This window comes from Crocodylus siamensis, chromosome 15, assembly GCF_052110815.1.
Source record: "Crocodylus siamensis isolate JL-2025a chromosome 15, ASM5211081v1, whole genome shotgun sequence".
NCBI lineage: Eukaryota > Metazoa > Chordata > Crocodylia > Crocodylidae > Crocodylus > Crocodylus siamensis.
Genome location: NC_143409.1, coordinates 14,683,305 through 14,704,452, shown reverse-complemented (window position 1 = coordinate 14,704,452; position 21,148 = coordinate 14,683,305). Strand labels below are relative to the sequence as shown.

Here is a 21,148-nt window from a genome sequence, read left to right as displayed (position 1 = left end):
GCCGAGCGACCTACCTCTGCCTCATATCCTCCGTCTACCCACCCCACGCATCTCGCCGTCCCGCGCAACCTCCCCCCGCCTGTCCCCCAGCGTCTCCCTCTCCACGTACTCAGCCTGTCATCCGCCCGACGTGCTCCGCAGCGTCCCACCCCGCGGGCTGTGTCCGTGCGTGCGTCCCCGGGCGCGGCGGCTGCCCGTGCTCCCGCTCCGGACAGCCGGCTGCCCGGCCCGCGGCGCCGTCGGGGCTCGGGGCCGGCCGCGGGGCGGTGCGTGCGGGCGGTGCCAGCGGCCGCCCCGGGGAGCGGGGGAGGCGACGCTCTCTTACCTGGGGCGGGCGCGGTCCGGCGGCGGCTCCGGGCGCGGCAGGGGGTGGCGGGGCCGCGGGCGGGAGTGCTTGTGGCACGGGCCGGGGCCGGGGCCGGGGCCGGGGCCGGGGCATGAAGCGCGCGTGTCAGAGGCGAACAAAAGGCGGGACGCAGACGGGCTGCGGGGCCCGGCCGCCTCGGCCCGTGTCTGGGGCCGGCGCGGGGATCGGGCCCCCCCGCCGCGGGGGCCGGAAGGGCAGAGCCCGCCCCCCCGCGGCCTCGGCCGCCGGCCCGAGTGCGGCACAGCCGCGGGCCGGGCCGCCTGCTGCCGGGGGGCTGGGGCACCGGCCGGCCCGAGCGCCTCCCGGTTCTCACAGCCCGAGCCCCAGGCTGGATTCTCCGCACGTCCCGCCTGCGCCCCCCCTTAGTCAGCCCCTAATTGAACGTTAATGGCAGCTGGGGATGAGGTCATCCGAGCCGGCTTTTCTCACACGTTTTTCATGCAAATCCGCTAAACTCGAAACAAATTTGAATCGCCCCTTTGTGCGGGCCCGTGCGGCCGCTCCTTTCCCCGGGAGAAGGGACGGGGCAGGCGGCAGCGGCCCGGGAGGGGAGCCCCCGCCCCGCCCCGGGACACAGTGGTCACCCCCGCGGCCGGGGCCGGCCTCCCTGCTCCGCGTCCCGCAGCCCGGCCGGCCGCACCCGCGGGCGCCGCATCCCCGCCCGGCACAGCCCGCATTAGCATCTCCTCCCAGCCGGCCCCGCCCAGCCTTGAACTTGGCCGTGCTGCCCGCGCCGGCGGAGACAATGCGGGTTGCCCCATTGTCTGGCTTGCGGGTTTCGGCTGGGAAATCAGTCACCTCCGGCATTGTGGAGGGAGCAGGCATGGAATCGGGGCACAATGGGGCGAGCCGGCCCCGCAGGCCCCAAACCGTCCCCGCGAGTATTCATTACAGCGTCTGGCCCAGCCTGTCCCTGCCGGGTTCAGCAGCCCTGCGGAGCAGGCTCGGCCTGGGAAAGATCATTCAGCAGCCATAAGTCAGGGCTGGCTGGGAGCGGGGAGAGGCCTTGCCTCGTTTCCCCCTACCTTGTACAAGCCAGGGACTGGAGGCCTCATAATCTGCTGCTCCCACCCTCAGTTCATTTTTATGCCTTATTTTATTTACAAGAACCAAAGCCCTTCTGCCCATACTCACCCTGTTGCTAGAAGGGACCAAACACACAGCTCATGTTGGTTCGGGAAGCCTTTATTTTAACAGTTTTGCTTGAAACACTTGAAGGGAGGGATTTCCAGCTGCTACCTTTCTCTTACAGGCATAAAGGCCTTTTTGATACCAAGGCTGCTGTACAGGAGGAGCTGGGGTGTCTGCCTACATCGAAACAACCAGCTTGTGGGGAATACATCTATTTTCAAAACAAAGTAACCTCGGGGGCATGAGGTCTTTTCCTCAAAATACAGCGTGCCCGTGACGCTTGCCGCTTCATACATTTCATGTGCAGCTTATTTTGCCAAGAGGAGGAATCTTGTGACCAGAGAGAGTTTAAAAACCTAGGCAGAAGGTAGCATTGGCTCCTGCATTAATTAGCAAACCTGCTATGGCTCAGTCCAACAGAGCAAAATAAATCAGATCCACATAGGGTCCAAGGATGTTGTCTCAATAATAATAATTGCCCTGCAGTAGGAGAGAGGAGAGGGGTGGGACACAGCCAGGGGGTTCTGTGAAAGCAGCAGGAAAGGTAGGCAGGCACAAAAGACTCCCAAGAAAGACCTCTTGCAACACACGCACAACCAAGGTGCTCGCTGCCCCCCAGCCCTCACCCTCCGAAACCCACAAGGGTTGCACACGCCATCCAGAAGCCCTCGAGGCCCGTTGTGGAAAGCAGCCTTTTTTTGGAGCTGTTAGCAAGGGAGTGAGTTGCAGGTAAATTCACAGACACAAAGCGCAGTTTCGGCTCTGGTGAAATCAATGCGTCCCATGTTCTTTACCGTCTCCAATGACAGGAATCTATGGAAAAAGACACAAACAAAGGCCCAGCTGTTACTGCCCACTCCAATGAAAGAATCACGCCCAGAATCACTGCAGCGACCCAGGAACGCGCTGCTGCCATGGATAACGCCAGTGCCCGCTCACGGGCCGTATTTCACAGAAGCATTTCCTTGTCGCAGGAACAACCCCCACCCACCCCACACTTACCAAACAGGAGCCCCATCCTCCAACATGCCCAGCATCCCCGGAGGTTCAGCCCAGTGCTGCTGCTCCTGGCCTGTGGCAGGATATAATCCCTCTCTGTGACTGACAAGGCCCCTGTGCCACTGAAACACTTGGTTCCCTTCCTTCCGGATGGCTCTTTCTTCCGTGCCTTCCTGGTAAACCTCCCAGCCTCTTCCCGAGAGGAGCTGAGCCTCTCGGAGATCAGAGGTCCTGCATATGGCCAGCCAGTGGGAGGCGTTACTCTATGTCCTTCCTTCGAAGGCTTTGGGGCACGGGATTACTCGGCATGTCAGAGCCACTAAAGAAACAGCCCTCTGATGTTTTAATCTCCATGTTAACTTTCCCTGGTCTCAAAGCCCTTGTCTGTGGCAGGCCTGTCTGTAGAAAGTGATATTGAGCTATTTAGGCCGAGCCAAAGCTGCTCAAAGGCAGAGTAATCTCATCTCTCTTCCCCTTTCTTGTGGTTTTTCACACTTCTTCCCCTTAGTTTTTGCCTTTTTCTTTCTCTACGTTTTCCCCAGTCCCCAGCACTTCTCTACTGGAATGGACACAGATCCAGTCCTTTGCCTTTGCCTTCCCCTGTTTATTTCCCTGGTTAATTCACATCCACTGGCTGTGCACATGGTGGGCTTGCTCCAGCTCCCAGGTAGATAATTCATCATTCATAATGAACCATTTCATTGGTTTCACTTCCCCCTAAACACATCACATTGTCCTAAGAACCCCGATCTTCTACTCAACATTATTAGTAAAATAATTTTAATGAATATTTTTTGCTCTGTAGCTTTCTGAGAAGTCCCTACAGAGTAGTCAGTGTTTGATTGGTTGTATGTCACATGTTTATGTCTCTGTCTCATGATTGGATCATTGAGTGTAAGAGCTTGAATCATGTGAATATCAGCATTTGTGAATATAGTCTGATTTTCTGGGAGGTTCTCTAATACTTAAAAAATGCTTAAAAAATCTCCCGAGCATTTCTATCCTAAATGTCTTTGCTAGAATAGTCTTTACAAATGTGATGCAAAGCCCCTAGAGTCAATGGAAAGGCTCCTTGCTCTGGATCAGGTCTATAAAGTGAAGAGGAAAGGATTAAATTATGCTTCAAGCACATTCATTTTAAAACTTGATGGCCTCTCTGTCAGTGGGAGGCTTTCTGTATTGGCCTGGTTCTGCTCTGGAGAAGGGTGGTCATGGAAGAGATGTGAGCAGAAGTGAAATGCCAGGAGATGCAGGGCCAGTGAAGTCACTGGACAGCACCTGTTACCTCCAACTGCATTTGGCCTCTCTCTTAGTGCAAGCATCCCATCCCGATCCAAAATCTGCCAGAATCAGTGGGACCCTCTGCAGGCTTCCACGGCTAAGGATCGGGCCCTACCTGCCCAATTCAGCTAGATCTCTTTTCCTGCTCCTGCCATGGGCAGTATGGCTCCCTCTGCCCGTGGTGATGGCCCCCTGCTGATCTCCATTTGGATCACACTCTGTTGCTCATTTAGTTTCTTGTAGGTCTTACTAAGCAGCGATTTCTGCTTTGCTCACTCTCCCACCTCGTGGATTTTCATCCTGTGAACCCAGAGGCAGATGAAGATTTCTGAATAACTGAATAGCCACCTAGAGAGGTCACTTTCAAAGGAAGAAGGAAAAAGAAGCACGTATCTTAGTGGGTTTCCTAGATAACGTCTCTAGGTTTGAAAGTGCAGGAGAAGCAGCGCTGCTGATGATCAGTGGCCTCCCTCCCCTCCATCCGGTAGTCTGCCTGGGCTTGCTACTGCCTGAAGAAGGCACATCTCCTATGCAAGCAGAGGGACATTGGAATAAGATGTGTTTGCTCTGAAAGCAGCTCAGCTCTCGGCTCCCTTGGGGAAGTTTGCACCTTTGTGCATATGATGAAAACTTGAGGCAGGGGAGGGGAGGAGCGTGGGGAGGACTGGACAGGTTTGAACGTGATCCACCTCTTCCAGAGGGCTTCAGAAAAGCCAAACTCTGTTGCAAATACTGGCCCTGCCTGGTGCACAGCCACAGACCTCCGTCTCTCTTTATATGGAAACCCATGAATAGGAAACACTACAATATCATTCCTACATTGGCCTGAGACCCTGATCAGTCAGTGTTGGGAAACACAGCAGCCCAGTGGGGACTGATCCCAAGCTGGGTAGATTGTCCATGCTCTTCCAAGGACTTTGGATTGGGCCCTTAGTGAGGATGAACAATAACTTTGCGGGTTTTGTCCTTTACATAAACGAAAAAGTAGATAATTGCAACAAATTGTCCACTCTCTGCCTTGGCCTGAGCCATGGGGATAGGCCAGGGACTTTGTCTCATTATTTTCATTTTTTCTAGAAAATCAGCTCAGTGTTTTGCTAAGCTTTTGTGGGTCTTTAAAAAATCTCTCCCACCCCTCACACCTTGCTCAGGAGGCTCTGACAGCAGCACAGGTAGCACTTGAGGGGGGAGAGGACCAGAATATGAACCACAATAACAAATACATGAGGGGCTTTTCTGCCTAAGCAGATTCCTTCCCTCTGCTAATTTCCTATTCATGCCCTTTGGAAGGAGGGACTCTGCCCCTCCTCCTCGCCTCACCCCATCGACCATTTCATAGACTCATAGGGAGAAACTTTCTGGACAATTTAATCTCTCCAGGGTGTTACTTAGCAAAACCCTTTTCACTGTCAATTTTTTTTCAGCTTCCCCTCCTTCCCCTTATTTTCCTTCCAGTCTCGATTGAATTTTGCAAGCCCCTGATATCTTTCTTTCTGTACAGACACACGCTGCTTATGCAAATAAGAGCCTTTCATACTCCCTCCCTGGCTCAAGACCTCCAACTTGAATGTGACCAAAAGCTGTGTTCTCCCCTGCTAACTCCTTAGCACAATTACACCTCCATTCTGCTCCAGGGGCCTGGGGAGGGAAAAATCATTTTAAACTAATAACACGTGCTGTTTGCCTTGGATAATTACAAGGGAGCTTCAGATTCTAAGAGCTATGAAATATTCCATTCAGTAGAGTAGGAAGGGAGGCCAAGAGTGTTATGCCTACACAGCATGTTTTATCTTCTGCACTAGAGGTGTGTGTGCGTGTGCATGTGTGCGCATGTGTCTGTGCGCATGGATGTGAGTTTGTGTGTGTGTTATATATAAATCAGGACACTGCCTAGGTCTTTCACTCATCCTGTGCTAATGCAGCCAGGCAATCATTTACATTTTATAAGCGCGAACCTTCTTTTCCGTGCTTTGGGCTATTGGAGGTAGGGAAATGCAACTGACATTTTCTTATCTCAAATTACAATTTCCTGCAAATATCAAGATACTAAGAACATTGGCAATCTGAGATCCCAATGCAGCGAGTGCCTACGCTGTCCCTGACACACGCACTGAGCAATAGAAAGGGACCCAGGACTGAGAGGTTGGAGATGCTGGGGAGGAAGGACATCCCATGGGCCGAAGCCAGGCTAATAGGGCCTCCTATCTGAATAGCCTTCATGCAGTCATTGTCCCCCTTCCTGCCTTGTCTCCCGGGGAAGTTTATGCAGAGGGTTTTGCAAGGGCAAGGAGGAGGAGGGGAGTTTGCACCAAAAGCACCCGGGAATGTGTCAAAAGAGGGAGAGAAAGAAAGAAGAAGAAGAAGGGAGACAGAGAGTGGGAACGTCAAGGACCCCTGACTAATGAATAGCAAGTTTGCCCTTGAACCTCACTGGGCTTCGCCATTCCCAGGCTCCAAACAAGGGCTGAGGCATGCCTGAGCCCAGCTGCAGGGGGACTGGGCTATGGTTCATCTCAGACACTTTGACAGGCCAGGCCTTTTCCCTGCATAGCTCAGACTTGCCTAACTGCTCCCCTGGCAACAGCTCAGTGCAGGAACCTAGGCTGAGGCCCTGTCTGCTGCATACAGAAGCAAAGAGGAGGAGGGGAGCTGGCTTGGAGAAACTAGCTGGAGACCCTGTTAACCCATCAAATGCTGGGCACCCATTATCACCAACCTATGCACCCTCCCTCTCACCATGCAGGTGCATGGATTTGTCTTGCATGAGGCTTTGCAGCCATTGCAGTGCTTTGTCCAAGCTTTAGTTGGGTGTTATGGACTTAATAACAGCCAAGCTAAGGTCAACGTGTTCTCTTAACCTGGCCCTGCCAGGTTAGATTTGAAAATATGGATGACCTTGGGAAGTGGTTAAGACATTGAGCTGGGATTCAGGAGACTCAGACTTGTACCAACATGAACTCAGAGCCTCTGCTGTGAAATGGGGACAAGGGCATTTTCTACTTCATGAGGGATCCTCTGAATCTTGGACTCTGTGCTGATGAGGGTTGTATAAGCAGGTGCACTTCTGTCAGGTTTCTTCTTTTTAATCAGTTGTGAGAGATAGACATGTGTACCTGGTGCTGGGAACCTGGTGACAGTAACCACAGCAAGGCTTCTAAATTGTTGCAAAGCCCTGTAGGTATGAATGGTGTGCTAGCCTTGCCCCAGTCCACCCACCGTCACAGCTTTGCTGTACAGCAGTTCCCCTGTGGCTGTCACCAGAACGAGAACTATTTGACACATGGATGGGAGACCTCTCACCCATCACTCAGGTGCTGCAAGCATTGCTAGTGCTCACGGGGCAGGTGGTCCAGTTGAGTCAGCACCGCCCAAGGACCTCTGACTCTAGGCTGAGGATTGTGCAGCCTTTCAGACAGGGAAAAGGAAGTCTCCAGTCATCTGTGGTAGCAAAGCACCTGGGCCAAATTCCAGTGAAGGAGATTGCATTTTGCCTACTTAAATTGATCTGGAAAAGTAATTTATCATGACCCACCTGCAAAGTCACTGTGTTATGCTGCTGGTGGAGAATGATTGCTATTTCCATCCCACAGCTGGATGCAGCTAAGCAGGGGGTGAATCATCCCTTCCTACTGGAATCTGTTCAGCCCTCTGCCTCCGGATTCATCCCCCTGTTATTTCACAAGGAGTTTTGAATACTTCTGTCATGGGCTCTTCCCCTCTCTGCCTTCTCCCTTGAGATCTTCAGGGGACCCCTGTCAACCTACAGAGAATCTTATTTCCTGGTATGATCCTACCTCCTCCGGGTTTTCTTCTCCTGGGAATCTGGCATCCATTCCTGACCTCTGGACTCTACTGGCCTCTGGAGCCAACCATTCAGCTCTTTAAGCATCACTCTTCCAGCTCTGAAAATCTCCCTTCACCATCTCCAAGAGGTTCTCTGCCAATTTTTTTCATTCACCAGCAATACAAATCATTCACCTCGCTCCTCTGCCTCCATCTCTCCCACCCCCTCTCTACCCAGTGGCTTGAGCCTCACATGCTCTGTCTTTTTCCTGAGTTCCCTTCACAGACCAGGCCCTAAGTACTCATTGCTCACTGGCCTGTGGGCCCCTCATAGCACAACCATTTCTTTACTTTTGGATAGTTCCTGCTTCCCATCTTTGTCCTCAATCACGGGTGTTTTAACTAACTTCATTTCACCCATCTCCCTCATGAGACATCCAGCTGTTTCACTGGCAGAAGGCAGAGCAGGATTGCATCTTTAGAGACCAACCAGTTCAGCAAGGCATAAGCTTCCATAAGCAACAGGCTATTTGGTCAGATGCTAGGTGGTTGCCAACAAAAACGCATGCCTCTGAACCAATCAGTCTCTGTAGTGGCACCCTTCCCTGCCTCCTGCCTGACTTCAGACTAACAAGGCTAACCACCCTGGCTGCATTCGATGCCTCCAAGTCCCAGTGACACACACTGTCCCTGGTTGCATCCCTTAGCTATATCGCCTTTTCAGTGCCTCCACACATGCTTACAGAGCTCTCCAAACTCAGCAGTACCACAGCCCTTCCAGCTCCCTCTTCTGTGCGTCCTGTTAGGAAACTCCCATCCCATCCCCTGAAATGAATCCTTCCTTTAACCCCTTCCACATAGTTTTCCTCTTCACTTAAAGGCCCAGGAAGCCAACACGAAGCATTTTCCTTAAAGGATTCACTTTGCTGTTTCACAAACTAGCAAAACAACCAGCAGGCTCTTCCTGGGCAGGTCAGGCACACATCCACGTCCTCTCTTTATTACACTATTATCAGTTGTGTACTACAAAGATTCTGTAGATCCTCCAGCTGATCCCATCCAGATCTCATATGCTGCCAAAAAAATCTTTGCACTGATGTAATAATCTAAAGTAATCTAAGAAGTTGACGGTACTGTACAAAGATCAGTATTATGGTAGACTTGGAGAAACTGAGGCACAGAGGGTCAGAAAGCAGGGCTATTCACTTTGATGAAGTTGCATTACTTGTACTAGACTTACATTTAGCTCAGTGAACCAGTATCAGAGGAGACATTAGATCCCAGGGGTTCTGGTCCCTATTTTTAATCACTAGGACTCTTGGATTTTCTCTATACTTTAACTGTACTTTAACTTGTTCTATGTGCTAAACATTGACAGAAGCAGCTTAAAGGAGGAGACCCATCTTTTCCTTCCAAGCTTAAACTCTGATGTTTTCCCTAGATGCAGAAATGAGTTTTAAGGGACCTCTGAGATGACAGGCCCTTGCAAATATACATACAACTTGACCTGCATTCTCTTGACTGATCTGGGGTCACACAGATTATAATCCTGTGTTCACCTTATTGGTTTTTTTACACATCCCCCACAAAGTGTCATAGTGTGGCCTGGCTGTTGATGGGGAGACAGGCAGGCAATTCAACAAAAAAAAATAGCACCCCCAAAACACCAAGGGTGGCTCTTTCATTCAGGTAAGGCTAGGTGGCACAACACCACTTTGCATTAAATACTTGCAATTCCTTACCCAGTTTGCATGCTCAGTCCCCAGCACTGTGTGCACCAACTAAGTACATGTGTATGCAAACAACCACTCATGTATGCCCAACCATGGCAGTTACAGGCAAAAGTCAGGTGTGCAATTGTATATACAAATATACACTTGCAGTCTTGGGCACACAATCTCAAAAACCTGCCCTTTGGGGACTTCACTGGTAGAAGCAACTTGAGACTTCCCTGTATGCCATCAGGCAAAACCCTTGCCTGAAGTGCTCAGCTGTGCAGTAGGTGGATTTAAGGATGTATAGCAAGGATGAGAGACCTGTGCAGTGAAGGACAATGCATATGTCACCGATCACCCCCTGTACCACAAGCAAATCACAGCAAACCAGGGCCACATCAACCCTGTTTGAGTTCTGGGACCTCAGAAGGGACTGGCTTGTTCCATACCTGCCATCCAGCCTGTACCAATGCAGCATGCAGGCAAGAGTGCCCCCATCTATTCCATCCTCCTAACACCTAGCTCCACCATCCATCGTCCCCTCACATCACCCCAAAATCCAGGCAGCACTGCCTACCCCTGCACTACACTACAGAAGACGGGTCTAGAGCATGAGCCCTCAGATCAACTGGCCGCCCCGACACACAACTCCCATCTGACACGGGCAAGTCCCCTTCACTGCACTAACCCAGCCAGGCAGGAGAAGGCCCTGCCCAGCTCACTAGCAAGGCCCAGTACTGCCAGGGTTGTTCGGGGCAGAACTTGGAGTTGAAGTCAATGCCAAATGCTTCAGTAAAACAGAACTGCCCCTTCATTCTGGCTGCCTCAGCCCTACACCAAACAAAGGCCCAAACAGCCCTGTCCCAATGACTGGGCTCTCCAATTAAACCGGTGTAAAACCACAGATCAGTCAAGGGATGTTCCCGGGACGTCAGGCTGCCAGTGGGATGGGGCTGGCTTACCAACTGGGGAAGGAGACAGGCTGGAGAGGCTTTTTTCATGATTCTGTCATGAGGAAAAGCTCAAGTCTGCCGGCATGGAGCTGCCTTCTGCAAAAGCATTTATGATACTCTCCCCCCTCCACACACACTTTGGTTCATATTCCAGCTGAGAAGTCAGAGGCATTGACTTGTGAAAAAACTCCACCAGGCCTTTTCCTGCATTGTCAGGAAGAGAAACTCAAGTCCCATAAATCATGTAGGGAATTGACTCCTTGCTGAAAGTACCTATATGTGCCACTGGGGCTCAAACTAGAGCGAGATATGGAGGGAATGAGGAGATGGACGCTGCTTGCTTGCCACTCTCTGGATCCTGCAGAGCCAGTGCACGACACTCTCTGGTCAGGACCATCTTGGCTAGGGCTGAAATTGCCTTTCACAGACCATAAACATTTCCCTTGAGAATGATTATTTTGGCTTTGTAATGGTTCTGACTGCAGCAAAGGGCAGTACAATTTTGTTAAGGGAGGATGCTTTGGCATCACCCCCCTGGGCCCCCACTCAGCTACACACTGTTCTGCCCTGCTAGCTAGCACACACACAGGGTGATCTCCTGCCCTCCAATGAAGGTGAAAGCAAAGCTATGGGCAGCTGCACTGGGCCAGGGTTTCACCGTCAGGCTTGTTATTCAGGAGCTGAATGCAGAAGCTCCCAGCAGGAGCATGGTGCATGAGCCTGCCTGCCCCGTGTTGTTGCCAGCTTCCTTGGTACAAGGGACAGGAACATTAAGATTGCCCAGCAGTCTGTCTCTGTAGCATGGCTGCACACTCACCTACCTGCACAGAGCCTGGGGCAGCTAGGGTAGGGGACACAGCTTTGGGGTGGAGCCTCTGTATGCAATTTCTGGCACTTCCTCTCATCCCCTTCAAAAGACCCCACGAAAGCAGGATATTCAGTACATACAACACTTGGGGGTCACGTAGGACCAGGCCTCCCCCTCCATGCTGAACTCTGCCTTCATCAGCTAAGTAGCTCTTGACAGAGGGCCTGATCCTGCATCTGTTGATTTCTGTGCAGAATCGGGAGGAAAGCTGGCTCCCGCCAGCACTGGAATTGCACAGTGCTTAGAACTGGGGAGCAAGGGCCTGCAGGTTGAACCGTGAGCCCAATCAGTGCAAGACAAAGCCCCATGCATACATCTGGAGGCAGATCACATGGATATGGAGAGGGCTTCACCCTAGCAACTGCATTTCCCCATTTAGTGTCACCTGCCACCCATGGGCCAGGTATTCCTGCCCAGGAAAGGCACTGGTACCTGCAACCCATCCCAGCCAACAAAATGATTTTTCCCTCCCCAGCCCACTGAGGTTGGCTAGCACCTCTGCTTCTCTGGCTGTGCAGTCCCCAGGCTTCTCTTGGCTTTATGATTTTTGAAGGTGATTGTTTGCTGCCAGGGAAGGATGGCACCTTCCTAGACTGGGAGACTGAAAGCCCCTCACCACAGAAGGGCGGCACAGGCTAAACTTCCCAGACACACTGCCCTGTACCAGTGTGGTATGACCAAGGCCCCTCTGCTGGGTCTTTCATGAGGGCTCAGTTAGCATGAGAGGAGTCTTTGCCCCCAGGAGACAGGCTGAGATTGTGGGACTCATTCACACATGCCAAACCACGGTCTCACAGCAAGAACATCATGATTTGGGCTGGATTCCCACTTGTGACCCAGATGAGGGATGCTCCAGATCTCCTTGCTAGCTCCCCAAGGCTGAGCTTGACTTCCTTGGGTTTTAGGGCTCTCGGTTTGTTTTTTGAGGGCGACAGAGGCATTTGGGCCACTCCACACCAAATCATCCCCAAGGCTAAAGGAACACAAGGGGCCCAATTCAGCCCTGTTGATAGCACAGCAAAGTCAACAGGAGTCAGCTACTTGTGCTGCGGCTCAAGCTAGCCCTGCTTTTGATCAATGCAGCTCCTCTGTGTTGGCTGTGAAATGGGCTAGTGAATCCGGCTGTTTTTCCCTTCCTTTTTTTTCTTCCCCTCCTTTTCCGCACCATAAGCAAAGTCCTAATAAAGCTCCCATCCCCACTGCCATCCCTGCACCATGCTCCCAGCAGCAAAGAGATGCAAAGCCACGCTTGGAATCTGATTCCCCAGCTTTAAGCGCTGCTCTGCCAGCAAAGTGCGACTTGAAAGCTCCCCTGTCACAGTTACAAAGCTCAGAACAGCCCTTCCTCGGATAATCACGCTTATCTCCAGATTAAGAAAGAGAGAGCTGCAGCTGAGGCTGGTCACATGGGCTGGGATGTGGGCAAATCTCTTTTAAACAATCCCCATATAGCGGTGACCTCCACCACCGCCAAAATATACAGCCCCTCATTCCCACTTTAATATCCAGCTCCAGAGACATGAAAGGGCATGTGACAAGGGGACACCTACAGGGTAGTGAGGGAAGAAGGACAGGAACATAGGGACAGAAGATGGGAGAGCAGAGAAGATAAAGGGATGGGAATCTAGAGTATGTGAGCAGGTTGCTCGGGGAAGAGGATGAGAACGAGATGGAGGAGATGGGGAAGAAGAAGGGGCTGGCCCGGGAGGAAGTGTCAGAGATCTGTGCTATGCTTCGTGCACATGGATTAGTGGTCTCCAGCTTAGTTCCTCCTGCCCTGCCCTCGCTGGCACTCTTGTCTGACTACGTGACTCCAGCCCTGCCAAGCGGCCTTGGGCAGGGAGTGGTGTTACCCACTTTGCTGTCCCGGATTCATTAAGAGGCTTTGCTTGCATGGAAGCATTTATCCTACCAGGAAGAGTCTCCAGGAGATGAACCTGGTAAAGAATTGTGACAAAGTGATTTGTGCTACACTGTGATGGGGTATGGGGCTTGAGGGGGGAATTACATAGAGGCAGGCCAAGCCAGTGAGGTGTCAAAAGAGAAGGAAGGGCTGGGGGCGTGCATGCCCCCCTGGACCCATCTCTAGGCAGGCATGTGTCCTGAAGCAGGGCACAGGCAGAGAGCTGATTTCTAGGGAAGTTTTCCTTTGCCCATCCAAGGTCTTATTTGCAATTAGAATTGAATGGACAATGAGTAAATTCAGAGTTGGGGCTTTCCTCTGGGCAGGACGGGCCTTGCATCCCATACTTGGAGTCAGACCCATGCTGATCTCTTGCCCTGGTCAGTCTGGCTTTCTAAATTAAGTGGTGTCACTTTTTCTTGAGCACTTTCTGAGACTGACACCCACCACTGGAGCTTGGAATTAGTACTGGTCCTCCAGGTACCCAAATACCCCAAGAGCCAAGGCCTCCAGACACCATCAAAAATGATGTACCTGTGTAAGAAGCGGACAGAAGGTGCCTATGTGTGGCTAGGCCCTCCAGTCACACATCCCATTGGCCTTGGCAGGTCCTACAGGTGCAAGGTCCAGCAAATCCCAGAATGGGATTGTGGTCCAAAAGACAGACCTCTCACTCTTGGCTTTATGAGCTAGCACTAAGTAAATGATTCACTGAAATTATTTATCTGATCAGTTTTCAAGTTATCCTCTATCAAGTCTGAACTGACACAAATTTGCTCAATATTCTTTCATCATCATCTTATCATGAGCCCTGCAACATTTAGTATATTTTTACAGACTCAGCTCCTGGAATCCTGTGGTTTAGGGAGAAATGCAGCTTGCGCTGTAACACATGGGAGTGTTTGGCCCCCCACTAAAGACTCGGAAATCAAATGCAAATATAAAGAACACAATGCTCATTTTACAGATAAAGGTAATCTCATAATATGTGGGGCCTGGCTCAGGATTTTTAAGCCTTTGGGCCTGGCCATGCAGATATTCACAGCAGTTCAAATGGTTTGTGGGCATGCAGATTACTTATTACTCATAGCCTGAGATCAGTCATCTACTGGTAAGCAATGCAGTATTGCCTTTTTGTTCTCAGACAGAAGGATCAATGCTCTGAAAGCAAGAGGCATCCCCTTTTCTGCCCATCAATTATCCACACACTTTACTAGTTGTCCAATGAAGCTATTATACAAACAGCAGAGAGGTTTTTTTCCAGAAAGGCCAGGTGACCACACACTTGGAGATCCCCTGCACAGATGACCATTGCTACAGGCCCAGAACCATTCACAAAGGCTCTTCCCAACCCACACAAAATATTCCCTTCCATGCAGTCTCACCTCCATGGCTGGGACTATCTCAGCTCCCTGTCTGTCACACCCTTGCAGTACAGGTGAAAGCAACACCTAGGAAATCCCCCAGTTTGGCTGCGCTAATAGATTCTCATTGGTTTGTGTGAACCGTGACCTCCAGTCCAAGCTCCCAGGCCCTTTTCTAACTAGGCAGGGTCAAATCCAGTTACTGACTAGCCCAAGAAAGCATTCATTTAAAGAGGTTCCATCCAGAGAAGGCCACCATCCAAAGTGACTTTCCAAGGCAGCCTAGTGAGCACAAGTATGGTAAAAGCTGCCCGTCATTGGTTACTACCAAACGATTCGACAAATGCTCAAGCCCCAGGGGCTGCAAGGGTTAGACCTGGGAAGAGAGGAGCCTGCATGTGTGTAGAGCTGATAAAGAGGTCTCAGGAAGCCCTCCCAAACTTCTCACGGGAAGAAGCAGCTGGAGAAAGGCGTGTCATGGAACCAGGGGGCTTGCTCCTCCGCTTCGTTCTTGGCAGCTAACCCCCTGTGAGCTGCTGCGAGGGAGGGGGCAGGTGCATGTCATGGCAACCAGGTTCTGGCAAATACTAGACACAGCCCCTTGCACTTGAATGTGTCCCCTGCACCGTCTCCTGCAGAGAGAGATCTCTGCAAACCTGTTCCCACACTGGAGCTGGCAACCAGGTATTTAGGCCAGCCTGGTCCTGTCCTACCCACCCCCTTACAAATGCCCAGGGTCTCACAAGGGCCCAGTCCAAAGCCCATTGGAGTCATGGAAAACCTTGGCTCTCCTGCCTGGATCAAGGGAACCTGCTCTTCTCAACCATTTTTCTTTGCCTACAGGAGTCCTTTTTTTCTCCAGCTGTGAGAGCCATGCGAGTCCCACAGGCTGATTTCCATCCTTACCTCACTAAGTCCTTCCTGCTCACCACCCAGGGGTTGCAGCACTTTTGTTCCACCATTCCCCACCTTTCCTACGCTGCTTCCTCGGCTCTGCCCTGCTGTGCCATTCCCCTCCTTGTGCTCTCAGCTTTGCATCCGCTGTCATGCTGCTCCTTTGCAGACAATGGACTCCCTGTATTGGAAGCAGGATTCAGTGAGAACAGGAACGGGGGGGGCACACTTGCAAATCAGGGGTGAAATCTGGGCTCCACTGAAGCCAAAGGCAAAATTCCCTTGGACTTCAGGGCCAGGATTTCAGTTCTAGAGTCCATGTTGCACTGCAGCGGGACAACCTAGAAACACCTTCTGCTCCAAACAGGATGTAAATCAGCCACCTATACCCCCTTTCTTTCACAATGCAGTAGTAATACAGCAGCAGATGTATAGAGAAAAAGCCTTTCAAAAGGTTTCTCATAAATTTACTTATTACCTGTTTACACTTTGCTTCCCAAATCTGTACATATTCTGTGTCTCTAGAAGCAAGGGGATGCAAAAATTAACTTATAAGCTAAATTTTACATCCTTTCATCTATAGTATTGGATCCCCCCCATGAACATGTGCATATGTATACTTACATCTATATGTGTGTATGAGTGTATCTGGGGATGTGTGCACATACGCATACACGTACATTCTCTAATGCTAAATAGAATTAATTTGTGCTATATTACACACTATGGTGCCAAGGTGGTAGAAGGCCTTTTCCTGCCCCTGGTGATTAATGAGTCTATCACAAACACATCCTGATAAAGCCTTTACACCACACCAAATCTCTTCTCTCTCTACACCTCTTGTTCTGCTTTTTCCACTGCTTGTCTGTTCTCCCCACTCTTCCCTTCTGCATCTGCAGACTTCATCTCCTTTAAGATATTCTCATTATTTTCACTGGATTTTTCACATGTCTTTTCTGAGTAGTAGGCTGGGTTTTTGTCATTAATGTTTTGCGTGCCTGTTGTGTGTGTGTGTGTACAAAGATCTGTGCAGTGCTACTAGAAATAACTATCTTTTATAGGGACTGGGAGGAGGACATGTGGGGGGAAAAAAGACCAGCAAACAAGGAGGCAAAACAGAAGAGAAATACAAAGAAAGCAAATTAAACGCTTTTATTTTTTTTTTAAACCTGTCCTGAATTTTCAACTAAAATATCAGATCACATTTCCACATAGTCCAACACTGAAGACACAACCTGCACCCCCCTCTCTGGAAACTCTGGAGTCACTTTAACCTTAACCCTTTCTTTTTACGGCCCCTCACTGCTCAATTATCCAAGTCTGCTGGGCTCCATTCAGCACACGTCCTATACTCCACCTCCAAAGTTCCCTTCATCCTCCCCCACCGTTAAAACAGCTTTCGCCAATGGAAGGATGACAAACATATTCATTGGCACCTTATCAGACATGCATGCAAAACTAATTAACATGGGGAGACATGCAAGCTGCCATCCAGCCGCACATACGCACACACACATACACACACGCACACACACAAGGCAAGCCTTGTCTAGGGGGGGACATTCAAAAGGCTTTGTCACTAATTTAGGCATCTGTCTCAGTCTGGTCTGGTCCTCCTGGCTGGGCGAGGGTTGTGTTTTTTTTTCCCACCCCGTTTGACAATGCTGGGAACATGCCCAGAGACCCCTCATTCAAATCACCCCTTGACAATGGTCTCATTGTGTGAGCATATAGAAAAAGGAGAGGATGGGGAGAGGGAGGAGGAATTAAAATGTGAACCCAAGAAAGTGTTTACTAACACAACCCCTGCAGCTGCCCAGTCCCCTCCCCTCCCTCAGTCCCCCCCACCCCCAGCCTCAAGAAAAACAGGCTCAGGGAAGGGCCTGAGGAGTGGGGAGGCTCCCGAGGAGATTTCAGGCTGGGGGAGCCAGGCCAAGGTGTTTATAGACACCAGAGAAAACAGCATTAGGCAGTTGGGGCTGGAGATGGGTGTTACTGGTTTAGGAAGGACTTTGGAGGCTGGGGACTCTTGAAGTGGGGGGAAAAGAGGGCTGGTGAGATGTTATAGACTCAGAAAGGAACAGCTCGGGACCTGGACCCATGTCGCAGCAATCCCGGGCTTTCCTCCTGGGACGCTTTTCAGCACTGCTGCTGGCTAGCAGAAAGTGAGAACAGGAAGGAAGGGGAGAGCTGGGAAGGCTGAGGAGGCTCCGCCAGGCTGCGCAAGGGAGCTGGGTTCTCTCTCTCAAGGCTTTTGGTTTCTTCCTTTTTCCAGAAAATTAAGTGACAGGATGGGATGTTAGAAAAATGCCCCATTGCCCTGTATAGGTGCCGGGTTTGGGGATGTAGCACACATGGGTCTCAGCAAGCTGGCCTGTGTACATTTGTCTGGACAGTCAATCTCTGCATACAACCTGCTTGGAAATGCCCACAGCTCTTCAGAGCTAAAGGAAAGCAGAGGGACAAAATACCCCAGGTATGCAAATGCGCATGCACAGGACACCCCGAGGGAAGCAGACAAAGAGCCTTCCAGGGAGGGAAGAGGACAGACACATACGTTGGGGCTGTGCCCACTAGTTCTGCAGAGCCAAACAGCCAAGCCCTTTTATTTAGGGCTGCACTTCACTCCCTTGGGGAACCCTTTGCAAGGCCTGTACAAATACAAGGTCTGCTCCTTTTCATCTACCTCCTAGATCCCATCTTGGGTTATATCAGATCAGTTGAGGCTTCCTGAGGTATTTAAAACTCCACAATGGATGAGCAAAAGCAACACAACATCACCCCGCTGAGCAAGCACCCCCAAGCTTGAACCGAGCAACCTTTTCCTGTCAATTGGTTTAACAAGTTGAGAGCTGTTCGTGGCTTCTCCAGGAAGGGCCAAATTCCTTATTTGAGCAATATGTCTCCTGGTTTTTGTCTGTGAACCTGGATCAGGTGACTGGAATGCACGCTCGCACGCTGGCAGCAAAGCCAGTTGAGGGCAAATCTTAGCCAAATGTTCAGGAGCACAAGAATTTGGGGCAACTTTTGTTTTCCATGGATATCCTAGCAAGCACAAAATCAAGTCACTCGGACAAACACTGGTCAGAAAGGTGTGTGCGTAAGTAACATGCACACACACACACACACACACACACACACACACGTGTAACAAGAAGCTTATGCTAAGCAATCAGATCTCTGGCTTTTACTCACACAAATATCCCTGAATGGTTTTATTGTCACGTTTCCCCTGCTCTAATACCTAGGCATAAACCTATAGGCACACACTGCCACACAAACGTACAAGAACAGAGTTATATTTGTCATTAATGCAACGCAGACACCATGCGAAACAAAACCGTGCAGACAGCAGCTTGGCATGGCTCGACATAGGGATGCTGGAGAAAAGACTTTAAGAGCCAAAGGAAGCTGTTACAGCTGCAGTTCCACAGTGCTTCCTTCAGCTCACATTTCCATGGCTGTCCATTTGGACCATGGGACTGAAGTCAGTTGAATTACTTTAGGTTTTAAACTGGTGTAGCTGGAAACAGAACTTGCTCAATCCTGGGCCCAGTCCTTAGCCCCCCTCACAAGATGTCATCCCCCTGGACCCTTCAGGGGTGACTGAAAACCATATTTAAATTACTTGCCTGACTAGGGAAACCACACTTGAAAATGCCACAGCCTATGTGATGAAGCATCGGATGAAATGAGCTCAGGCTCACAAAAGTTTATGCATCTCTAATTTTGTTAGTCTATAAGGTGCATCTCTATCCTGCCTATGCCTATGTGGGCACACGCAAGCTAGAGGATAGATGGAGCACAGCTCTGCCCTGAGCCACATGGGTGCATCTTCAATTGGCTCCAGGGAGCCTTCATGACTTGGTAATAGTTTAACACCTCTATGTCCTGCATGTCATAGGTATGTCCTTTCCTCTCAAACACACAAAGATTCACAGTTCACAGACTCCTGAAAAGCTTTAAAGAAGAACCATTAATTACTCTTTAAAATTTATTTCAAGATCTTTCATAATTACTAGATGCATCTCTACATTTTTTAAGGGGGAACCTTATTCCAAGGCAAAGTAGTTAAAAGTCTGCTTTAATGGCCAACAAAAAGGGGTGTTTAAGGTTCTCAGTTTCCCTGGCAACCAGCCATGACACTCCTAACCTACTTGCACCATTTTAAGCAACTGTGAGGACATCAGCTGTTTCAGGCACCGCGTAGATTCCTGAATTCAGGTCCGGCAGGTTCAAAGGGTTTGTATCCCCTTAAAAATTAAAGTATAAATCTACCTCCCTGTAGAAATATCAATATCTATGCTATCTAGACCCTCAAATCACTGCAAAGAAATGTGGACTATAGCACAAATGTTTAAATGGCCTCCATAACCAAGCATGTGATTTTGCATGTGTGCATGACTTGCATTTATTCATGCAAATTGGGGAGAGAGATGTCTTGCTACCTGGTCAGACCATAAAATTGCTGTTTAGATGCACCAGCGCAGGTTACATTACAGAGGATGAGTCGAGGCTATTTCGAAAATGTGCCCCTAAATGTATATTAGAACACGGCCATTCATCACATACTTAGCTTGTAAATTCTCATGGGCAAGGACCAGGCGCTGCTATCTATTAGACAGTGTCTAGCAGAATGGAGCCCAGATCCATGCCTGGATGTCATACAAGCTGCTGCAGCGCACACATAATGTAAGTATTTGTGTGCCTATAGACACCCCTTAGGCTTCATTCACCAGAGGACTTCCACAGCCTTCCACCCGTCTAGTCCCATTGTTTTCCGTGGAAGACGCTGGCATAACATACACATGTAAACACAGTGAATTATGCCCAGCTTTCCTGTAACAAGGTTGAAATCAGGCAAGCCCTGTGTTCTGAGGATCAATCTTGGCTGCAAAGCCGTCACAGAAGCATTTCCAATTTACTGTATGTGTTTTAAGTAACTGTCATCAGATTTAGTCAGGAAAAAAATCCTCCCCAAGGGAGGCAGGGACGAGAATGCTGCAAAATTCTAGCGACAGCCATAAACGCGCGTGCACAAGGGTGGAGGAGGCGTGTGTGTCTGTGCAACCTGTATTTATATCCCTCACAAAGCCAGATTTTTTGCCCAATAAACGTGCAAATAGGGCATCAAAACCCAGAAATAAATCTAACATCTGTCTCATCTAGCTCAGTTTCACCACGGAGCTCCTTGTGCAGATCAGTGCTGAGCTACGACGTGGACAGCCCGGATGGAAAGAGACACCGAAGCAGGGAGAAATAATCAGGGTTGCTTCTAGTTCCTGTGGCATTTGTTCTCTAAGAGGAGATCAAGGGCTAATTCCCCTGGAAGTGGAAGAGCTTTCCCAGCTTCACAGAGGAGCTAGGGGCTCTCTAGGAATGCAAAAGTCCTTCCAAGAGCAGCTGCTTGCTGTCCACTTCATGCCATGAGCCTGGTGCCATTAATCTGATTACAAATCTAGGACAACCCCATTAGATCCAGAGCCAAAGGAAGTGTCACTTCAGAAGCAACACTGCCAGCGCATCATTTTGTCACAAGCCTGCAAGGCCTTTAGTGCCTTGCCTCCGGTGCAGCCGCACCGTGCAAACAGAGCCCTGCCAGGTCACCTGCATCTCGCTCTCTAGTAATCGAGGCAGCTGCTTTCCTTGCTGAACGCTGCTGGGCTTCACTTTGGTCCCTGATCACATGCGACAGGGCCAGGAAGCCATGCTGGATTCGGCTTTCAATTCATGACACTGTGTGTCACCAGCAGTGAAGGCCGAAAACTGTAAAGGCTACAGGCCAGATCCTCAGGTGCAGGCAACACGCAGCGTGCACCAGCCAGGCTGCTGGGCAGCTGCCGTCTCCTGGCTGCGAGGGTGACAATGTGAATGTTCATCATTGGAGGCT

General features: G+C 50.3%; 2 long non-coding RNA genes across 2 annotated transcripts in view; both read right to left on the bottom strand.

The window, feature by feature from the left end:
* LOC149852128 (uncharacterized) overlaps positions 1-204 on the bottom strand; it is a 38,412-nt gene extending 38,208 nt beyond the window's left edge. The window contains exon 1 of the long non-coding RNA XR_016439280.1: positions 110-204. This is a non-coding gene — a long non-coding RNA (uncharacterized LOC149852128). The remainder of the gene's footprint in view (positions 1-109) is intronic.
* Positions 205-1,536: 1,332 nt separating this feature from the next.
* Positions 1,537-21,148, bottom strand: part of LOC149852127 (uncharacterized) — a 45,017-nt gene continuing 25,405 nt past the window's right edge. Inside the window, exon 4 of the long non-coding RNA XR_016439293.1 lies at positions 1,537-2,311. This is a non-coding gene — a long non-coding RNA (uncharacterized LOC149852127). The remainder of the gene's footprint in view (positions 2,312-21,148) is intronic.